Source organism: Egretta garzetta, unplaced genomic scaffold (assembly GCF_000687185.1).
Source record: "Egretta garzetta isolate BGI_Z169 unplaced genomic scaffold, ASM68718v1 scaffold234, whole genome shotgun sequence".
Classification (NCBI taxonomy): domain Eukaryota; kingdom Metazoa; phylum Chordata; class Aves; order Pelecaniformes; family Ardeidae; genus Egretta; species Egretta garzetta.
The window spans coordinates 1,614,702-1,623,005 of record NW_009259528.1 but is presented as its reverse complement, the minus strand read 5'-3'; the positions used below and the strand labels follow the sequence as shown (position 1 = coordinate 1,623,005).

At 49.7% G+C, this 8,304-nt stretch overlaps 1 protein-coding gene across 1 annotated transcript in view; it reads left to right on the top strand.

Annotated features, from left to right (window-relative positions):
* PCDH15 (protocadherin related 15) overlaps nucleotides 1–8,304 on the top strand; it is a 326,536-nt gene that overhangs the window by 75,231 nt on the left and 243,001 nt on the right. The window lies entirely within an intron of this gene.

Genomic DNA, 8,304 nt, shown 5'->3' with positions numbered 1-8,304 from the left:
TGGGCACAACCTGAAGCAGAAGAGGTTCCAGTTGAACGGGAAGAAGAACTTGTTGACTGTGAGGGTGCCCGAGCCCTGGCCCAGGCTGCCCGGGGGGCTGTGGAGTCTCCTTCTCTGGAGATCTTCAACCCCCGCCTGGGCGCTGTCCTGTGCCCCCTGCTCTGGGTGAGCCTGCTTGGGCAGGGGGTGGCACTGGGTGAGCTCCCGAGGGCCATTCCAGCCCTTGCCATTCTGGGATTCTGTGAGGAGAATACGAGAGCAAGGTCGGTGGCTTCAGCGTGGGGCCCGGCGGTGACCTTCCTTCCCCCCGTGAAACGCTGAAGGAGGGACAAGAGGAGCCGTCTGTGCACCCAGGAATTGCCCTGCTGCTGCCACCCTGAGCATTTATAACAAAGTTGCTTTGGAAAAAGGATTTCTGAAAAACTGTTTTCATGTTTTCCTGTCCTAGCCCTTCAGTATTCATTGTGCTCAGTTTTTTCTCGAACCAGGCGAGGAAGGACGGGGTGCTTGGCTTTCTCCGAGATGCTCCTTTGCTGTCACAGTTTCAGAGGGTGAGGCTTTGTGCGGAATAACATGAGCCGGGACTCTGAGTAAACTTGCAACTTGTAAGCTTTGTCCCCAGCCAGACCCGTGGCCTCCCCAGCCCTCAGGGGTATTTGTGTTAGGCCAACACGGTCTCTACAGCCTGAATTCTTTTTCCTGCTCTGTCCTCTGGCTTTTTTAAATCTCTGCTCCTCTCAGTGCTGTGATGTGACCCAGACTCTCGGCTTCCCTCTCTGCCTTCTGCTTTCTCCTGGGCTCCCACTGCTGCCCTTCCACAGTCACTCTTTACCTGTTCACCTCTTGCCCATCTTCTTAAGGGGGGGGGGGGAATTAACAAAAACATTAATTTAGTTTTATACGCCTAGGACGGCATGTACTGCATGTTTAGTGAATTTAGGAGTTAGCGTTTGACCATCATGCTTTCCTCTTCCGTTTCTTTTCATCCTTGTTTCATAGAATCACAGAATGTTTTGGGTTGGAAGGGACCCCCAGAGGTCACCCAGCCCAACCCCCCTGCAGGAGCAGGGACACCTTGAACCACATCAGGTTGCTCACAGCCCCGGCCAACCTGGCCTGGAATGTTCCCAGGGATGGGGCCTCCACCCCCTCTCGGGGCAACCCCTGCCAGGCTTTCACCACCCTCACTGGAAAGAATTTCTGCCTTAGATCCTCCCTTATATCTAGTCTAGTTTGTTTTGTTTTGATGTAGAGTGCAAGTGCTGCAGGTCAGATTTTATCAAAGTCATTTGTGAGTTGTGCGTGTGAAGTACTGAGGTGGAGCTTCTGTGGCTTTGTGGGCTCTGGTCCCACAGTGAATGTGGAGGGAAGGCGGGGAGGAAGGACCACGATCCTTCACGTCCTGCAGGACAGGCATATGTGTGCTCTGAACTGAGGTGAGCCCAGGGCTACTGCCTTTCCCACATCGGGAGCTGCCTCCAAAACATCTTCCATCATCTTGCTGTGTCGTTTCAGCCTGGAGCAGGAGTCGTTAGTGCCAAGTCTCTGTCTTCATGCCGGCTGGGAAGCACTAGAACAAGAACGTGGGTCACCTTCACGTACAGTGGCCCCCGACTGGTCCTGTACGATGCCTTAAGGACAGACCCTTTTCCCACTGAACACAAATTCTTACAGTGGCTCAAGGTGGGAAGGTACAAGGTCCACGTGGGTGGACTAGGGGAAAAAAAAGCCTTAAACATGAGCTTGTTGAACTCCTTGTTTGGCCAAAATAATGGGCTGGGGTTGGCTGTGCTCTGTAATTGCTTGGAGGCTGGGGCTGCATGTGGAGCAGGACGGGAGAAGACGGGCCTGGATGTCAGGAAAACAATCTTGAAACAACCTTGGGAACTTCTCGGAGATCCCTACTGACGATGTGAGGACGGAAAATAGGAAATATGTAATCTGGGAGGTAGCTTTGTAGGATTATCCTTTTTTCTGTACAAACCCACGGCACGGGTCTAAGTAAGTTCATGACAATGTTGAGAATTTACTTCTGCGATCAGGTTTTCATTTTCCATTTACTTGTATTTTATTGCTATTTAATCCATCCTGTGCTACAGACATACACCTTCAAATGTAGGAAAATAAGTTTATTATCCAGGTTTAACTATGAAAACTCTGTAGAATAGTAAAAAAAGCAACTACCATTTCAACTGATCCACCTAATGCCGTTCTGTAAGAAACTAATCCCCATGTTCAGATTGCTTTGCAGTCGGTGGCAGGCAGGGGGGAGCCACACAGGGATGCAGGTGTGGGTTTAATGCACGTTTGCTCCGTCTGAAAGCAACCGGGCATATTGCACACTGTGAAAATGCTGTCGGGTGCGTGCAGGTGGAACTCGTGGTGGTCCTGAGCAGGCAGAGGTGGGACTGGCCCGTGGAGCCCTTCCTGAGTCTCTGAGCTCCCGCTGCCTGCTCTGGTTCCTTCAGCTTGACCGACAGAAGGTGCGGGGACACCAGCGGGACCGTTGTTTGCCCCTTGGCAGCAGGTTCATAACCACTTGGTCGGTCTGGCACTGGGTTTCCCAGCTCCAGCGCATGTCCCACCCGGACACCAGCCCAGCGACCGCTCGCCGGCGCTGCCACCAAGGCCGAGCTTGCCAGCCTGCTGCTGTGCGACCCTCCGGGGCCTTTGCAAAGCACGGGGTTCTCATTTCTTTGGGCTCCCTATCCTCGCTGCCCTTGCTTGCTTGGTTTTCATTTTTTTACCAGAGTAGGTGTGAAAAAACCCTACTGCTTCAGAGTGCAGAAGTGATGAGTTTCCTTCCATCTATCGCCAGCTATCGGTCCTTGCACTTACTGCAGCTCGGTGTGTCTATGTATATATGTGCCTTTTATGTACCAGTTTTTCTTTTCACCCATCTTTTGGAAATTCACCTCCTTTCCCATACGTAAGTAATGTGTCACGTAGCTCACGTAATGTCCCGCGCCGCTGTGGGTACCGTGTGTCACATACCCGATTCTTTCCTAAAGTCACTTCTTCCAGATGGGTACCATGAAAAATTTATAGTCGGCGTTCCAGGCTAGGAAACACTGTGTATGTTTAATGGAAATTCCCTGACACGTTATTTGGACTTGTTAGACAGACTTGGTTAATACACTGAAATGAAAAATACGTTCTGTGTGAGCAGTGGAATATGATTTTTTTATTATTTTGAGCCTTTTTGTACATCATACAGCTGAAGGAGCTGCTCATGTAATTTGGCAATATTGGAGGTTAATCGTGCCATTGCAGGTGGTTTTATCTTTTCATCAAGTTGGAAAAAAAGAATAACGAGTTTTAGACTGTTTTCAGAGGAAGGATAAGTACATTCGGATGAAAAAAACCTTTGGAGGGCTATTAGGCTTCTGCCTTGGCTTCAGCCCCACTTCCCTTCAGGCTTCGGCTTCAGCCCCGTAGCTTGTGAGCGTTGGGGTGCTGCTGGGATCTCCCACAGCTTTCTGCACCGAGCACAGCTGAAGCTGAACACGGCCCCGTCTAGTTCCAAGCACGTGGCAGGCTACCGGCTCCTGGTGGTGCTAACAAGAGCCTTGTTGAGGGTGAGGTCTGTCCGGTTTGGATTTTGTATTTCTGCAGAAACACAGGTCACACATACTGGCCACAGCTAGGTGTATCGCCTCAAGGTCACCGGGACTGCCCGTCCAGGGCGTTGTGAGCTCCTTGGTCCCGCTGTCAGGCACGAAGCTGAGCCTTTGCCTGGGGCAAGCCTTGGGGAGCGTGGCTGGGGAGGTGGGACGTGCCCCGCGTGCCCTGAGCGCAGCGAGCGCGGAAGGAGAAACCCCGCTCCTGGTGCTGGTTCATCTTTGTAGTTACCGCCTCCGGTAGGAAGATCCCGATGCTTTCCTCCAGCTGGGAGTTTCATTTTTGAATTTGAAATATAACCGGTGGAAGTAAACCACCACCCCCTTGCTTTGCAATCCTTGCATTTAGGCGACTGATGCAAGTGCCTTTTTACTCCTACAAGTAAAGCGCTGTGGGTTTCATTCTCCTGGATCCTGTTCCCTGATTCATGTGCCGACGTAAGGGTTGTTCCCAGAGCAGTCGTAATTCACCGAGTCCTTAAAAAAGGGCCCTGCTGAAACACCCAACTAAAATAATCCCAAGATGGGTTAAATCATTTAATAAGCGAGTCCTCACTGAGCGCTGCAGGTCTGCTCTCGTCCGTAGAGCATAAACCGCAAATTCCGTGTTTCACGGGTTTTTGCACCCGCGCCCCGCGTTACGGCCCTTCCCACAGAAAGGTCACCTCCTGCGGAGCCTGCCCTGTGAAAATAAACCCTTCCCTACCATTTCACTCTAACGAGGGCTTTCAGCTGCTGGGTTCCTCGCAAAGGAATAGCCTAGCACAGAACCATTGCGGTAACGTTTACAGAGCTCCATAATTTTTATTTTTGTTGTCTCATTTTGTATCTACTTGAATAATTCCCAGCAAGCTCAGGTAAGGTTTCTGAGTACATGGCATTACTTCCAGCAAAGCAGTATTACACCCAAAAAGAATAGATCTTTTCTCCCTTGTGCAGTCCGTTGGCTTCTGGCTTTTTTGTTGTTTTTTAGCCAAGAACTTGCTTGACTTTGATTCCTTGAGGCTTATTCTGTACTAATCCCTTGAAAACCTCTATGGGCTTTCCACAAGACATCTTGGTCATCATCAGGCTTCAGGGAAGGTGGAAAAGCAGCCAAATTGTGGCCTCCACACAAGGTGAAAAGCTGTTCTTAAAATCCACTTGTGTTGATGTGCGACCTAACTTTCACATCAGGCTTTTTTTCTTTAATTAGCCAGGGAAAATGTCACTAATTCCAGCCCCAGGTGTCCTTTTCCACGACTTGTGCACGTTGGAGAGAAGTGCCAGGAACAGTGCTGAAACGCTGTTGAATGTTTGGGCGTTTGAGCGTAACTTGCCAGCGGTTGAGTACATGAAATGTGCACCTACGCGGCCCCCCTCTCCCCGAGGGCAGCATCCTCTTCGGGAGCCCTCCGCAGACTTTGGCCAACCAACCCCTCATCCCCCCCCGACACCGTAGAATTGAACTCGCAAGAAAATGGGGAGAAGGTGTGTGACCTTTGTAAGGAGGTAAAGGATTTCCCTTCAGCCAGAGCGTTACTGGAGCTTCTGTTTGCGCAAAAAAAAAAAAAAATGGCAAAAGCAAATTGTCCAAACGTGCCGTATTAGTGCGTTGCGAATACCGAGGGATGCGTTGGCTTTTGTGCTCGTGTGTGGAGAGTTAACGGGCGAACTGTTGCTGCCGTCGCCTCGAACTGCGTGCGTTCGGATTTCTTGTTGGCAGGTTACCTCCCTGGCGTTGCAGGCCAAGGGCAGAGGCAGGCGCTGAGGAACACCACGACAGGTATCTGCGGGGCGGGGGGGAAGACCCGCAGCGTCAGATTCTTGTAAATCAGAAGACTGCTACTTTGGTGGCTATTAAAAGGCTTATTTGCAAACTGTTGTCTCTTGAAGACAGAGTACGAGTGCCTCATGCACATCTGAAGAAAAGCCAGTCCGTTTTTAAGAAGAAAAGAGTCGCTGTCTCAAACCAAAGCAAATCTCAAAGTGTTTTGTTAAATCAAGCAGACGGCTTTTATAGAGCACAGCAGAGGAAGGGCGAATGAGCTGCAGAGTTCAAAGCAGTGAGGTTGGTTACGTAGCAGTGGTTTACTAGAGACTACAAAATTCGTCATCGCAGCAAGATTTGAAGTGAATTATTTTTTTTAAGTATGTAATTGCAGTCATTTATTCTCAGGTTCATTAAAAATGAAAGTTGTTTGAGCCCTTTAGCCCTTGCAGAAGGCTGAGTTTGGCAGAACTTGATCTTCTAGAAACAAGGAGAAAGCCTCCTTGGACAAAGAGCAGCAAGCCGTGGTGTACGTAGGCTCTGCTGGACCAAAGCTGCCTGCAGACGCCAGGTAGTAAAATATTTGGTGTACGCCCCCGTGAGGACACCGTTACAGCCACCGTTGACTTGTTTGGCCGCACTTCCCCCTTAATGAAGATGTTGCAGTTTACAATTACACTTTTTCCTTTTTGCCTGAAATTAAACCGGAGCGCGATCCTTAACATGTGGAAAGTGCTCCTGGCACTGAGGCCCTTGTGTCTCGCCACGTCCACACGCACGCTGTCCTGGGAGGAATCTACCCGGGCCTTCATGGGTTTTCCCTCTGCTTTCTTGTCTGCCGTTCACGGAAGGGTGATCGCTGCCTCCACGGGGGCACGGCCCCGCAGACTGTTTTATCAGCAGTCAGAGCTCTGCCGCGATTATCGATCTTCACTCCTTTAGCGTGGCACGTGCTGGATTTCTCTCCAGGCAGTGCAACGGTGAAGTCTGCAAGTAATTTCCTTTTGCTCTTGCCAGTTCCCTCGGGACATACTGCTGTTGGATTACATTCATAATCTGGAGTTTTGTAGAAACCAGGAACCAGTTTTCATGATGAGAAAATCTTTTAAACAATTTTCTGAAATAAACCCTCTTTATATGTCACGATTGCTTAAGCACCTAGAAGACAGAAACTGTGGCTGCTTTTTCCTTCTCCTGTTTCTTGATCATCTGTTTTTGCAGTAAATTTTTCCACTGCTTTCACAACCCTCTCCTGTTCCCGTTTCCGTGTCAGCTGGTTGCAGATTCTGCAGAAATTGCAGATTTTTTCTTTCCCTTGGGAGCCATTCAAGAGGGGGTGAGAGCCTTCCGTTGGGATCAGTGCTGGTGAAGGTGTAGCCAGAGCTTAGACTTCACCTTAGGGTCTGAACAAGAAGTCTGGGAGAAATTAAAATGACTGAAGGCGTTAGGGTGGCTCTGGTGTTTGTTATCTTGGGTTTTGGTTTTTCAGGGAGACTGGTCTTGGGGCACCTTTTCTTCAGATGCCCTCAAATTTGGATTGCTGACCTTTCTTTACAGCACCATTGAGGCACAAGAAGGAGGGCAGTACACAGAAGCTGGTGGATTTTACAGGTTTTAGGGAAATTGGTGACTAGGTGTAAACGCTCTGAAGTGTCGCGGGGCTGGAAATCAGCTGATTTTTTGTGGTGAAATCCTCCGTACGTTAAAAGTAGTGGTGGTCTCCCCAGTGCTTCACACCCGTCCAGGCTACTGGGTCAGAGCATAACTGCACAGAGGGCATTGCACGAGAGGTGGAGCCATAAGCCACGTGGGGAGCAACCGTGCTGCTCACGTGGCTGAAAGGGGGGGCTCGAAGCAGGCTCTGGTGCAAAGTTACGGATGTCTGGCAGTGTTTCTTCCCGCCTTCTCAATCGTGTTATAAAGAATGGTTTCAAAATAACCGTTTGGAAGAACCTTGCTGTGGTAGTCTCCTCAATAGGACTGTAAACCAGTTTGCTGTGGCTAAGACCAGTAATTGGTTTTACTGTTTACTGTTTGATCCGGAAAAAGCACTGGCCCAGCTCGGATCCGCTCCCCCCCAGATGAATGTATTTTTACGGAGTTGCTGTTGTTACAAGGTGAAGGAGTAAAGAAACTCTGCTCTCCACTTTGGAATAAATTACTTGGGCCCTTAATACATGGGGTTACGTGATAAATATTTTTAACTAATTTAAATGTTCTGCAGCTGGTGGCGTTCACAGATTTTCTTCATAACTGTCGATGAACTTAAAGCTTTTAATATTTCAGTGTGAAGAAAACTGGGTAGTGTTAATTTTTTGGAAAAATCAAATCTTAGGGAAGTGTTTATAAATAAAGTGTGTGCCCATCTGAGGCCCTGGAATGCAGTGTTTCAGGGAGGTGGTGAGGTGTGACATTGGGAACGTCGGCTGGCGTGGTTTACACAGGAGGTGATGTACGTCGTGGGTACCGTGAGCTGCCCGCTGGAGCTGTCGGACAAGGCTTCTGACTGACGGGATGGGACAAGGGAAATAAACCCCCCCTGTTACATCTGTTGACTAGATGGTTGCTCCTAATGAAGTACTGCCATTGTCTTGGTAGATACCGTTTTCACGGCTTTGTGCTGCAGTTTAGTTCTGTGTTGCAGAACAACTCAAGGTATAGTGGATGACAAGCTGACCATGAAGCCAGCAGGGTAACCTTGTTGCCAAAAAGGCCAATGGTATCCTGGGGTGCATTATGAGGAGTGTGGCCAGCAGGGCAAGGGAGGTTCTCCTCCCCCTCTGCTCTGCCCTGATGAGACCCCACCTGGAGCTCTGGGTCCAGTTCTGGGCTCCCTAGTTCAAGAAGGATGAGGAACTCCTAGAGAGAGTCCAGAGGAGGGCAACAAGGATGATGAGGGGACTGGAGCATCTCCCCTAGGAGGAAAGGCTGAGG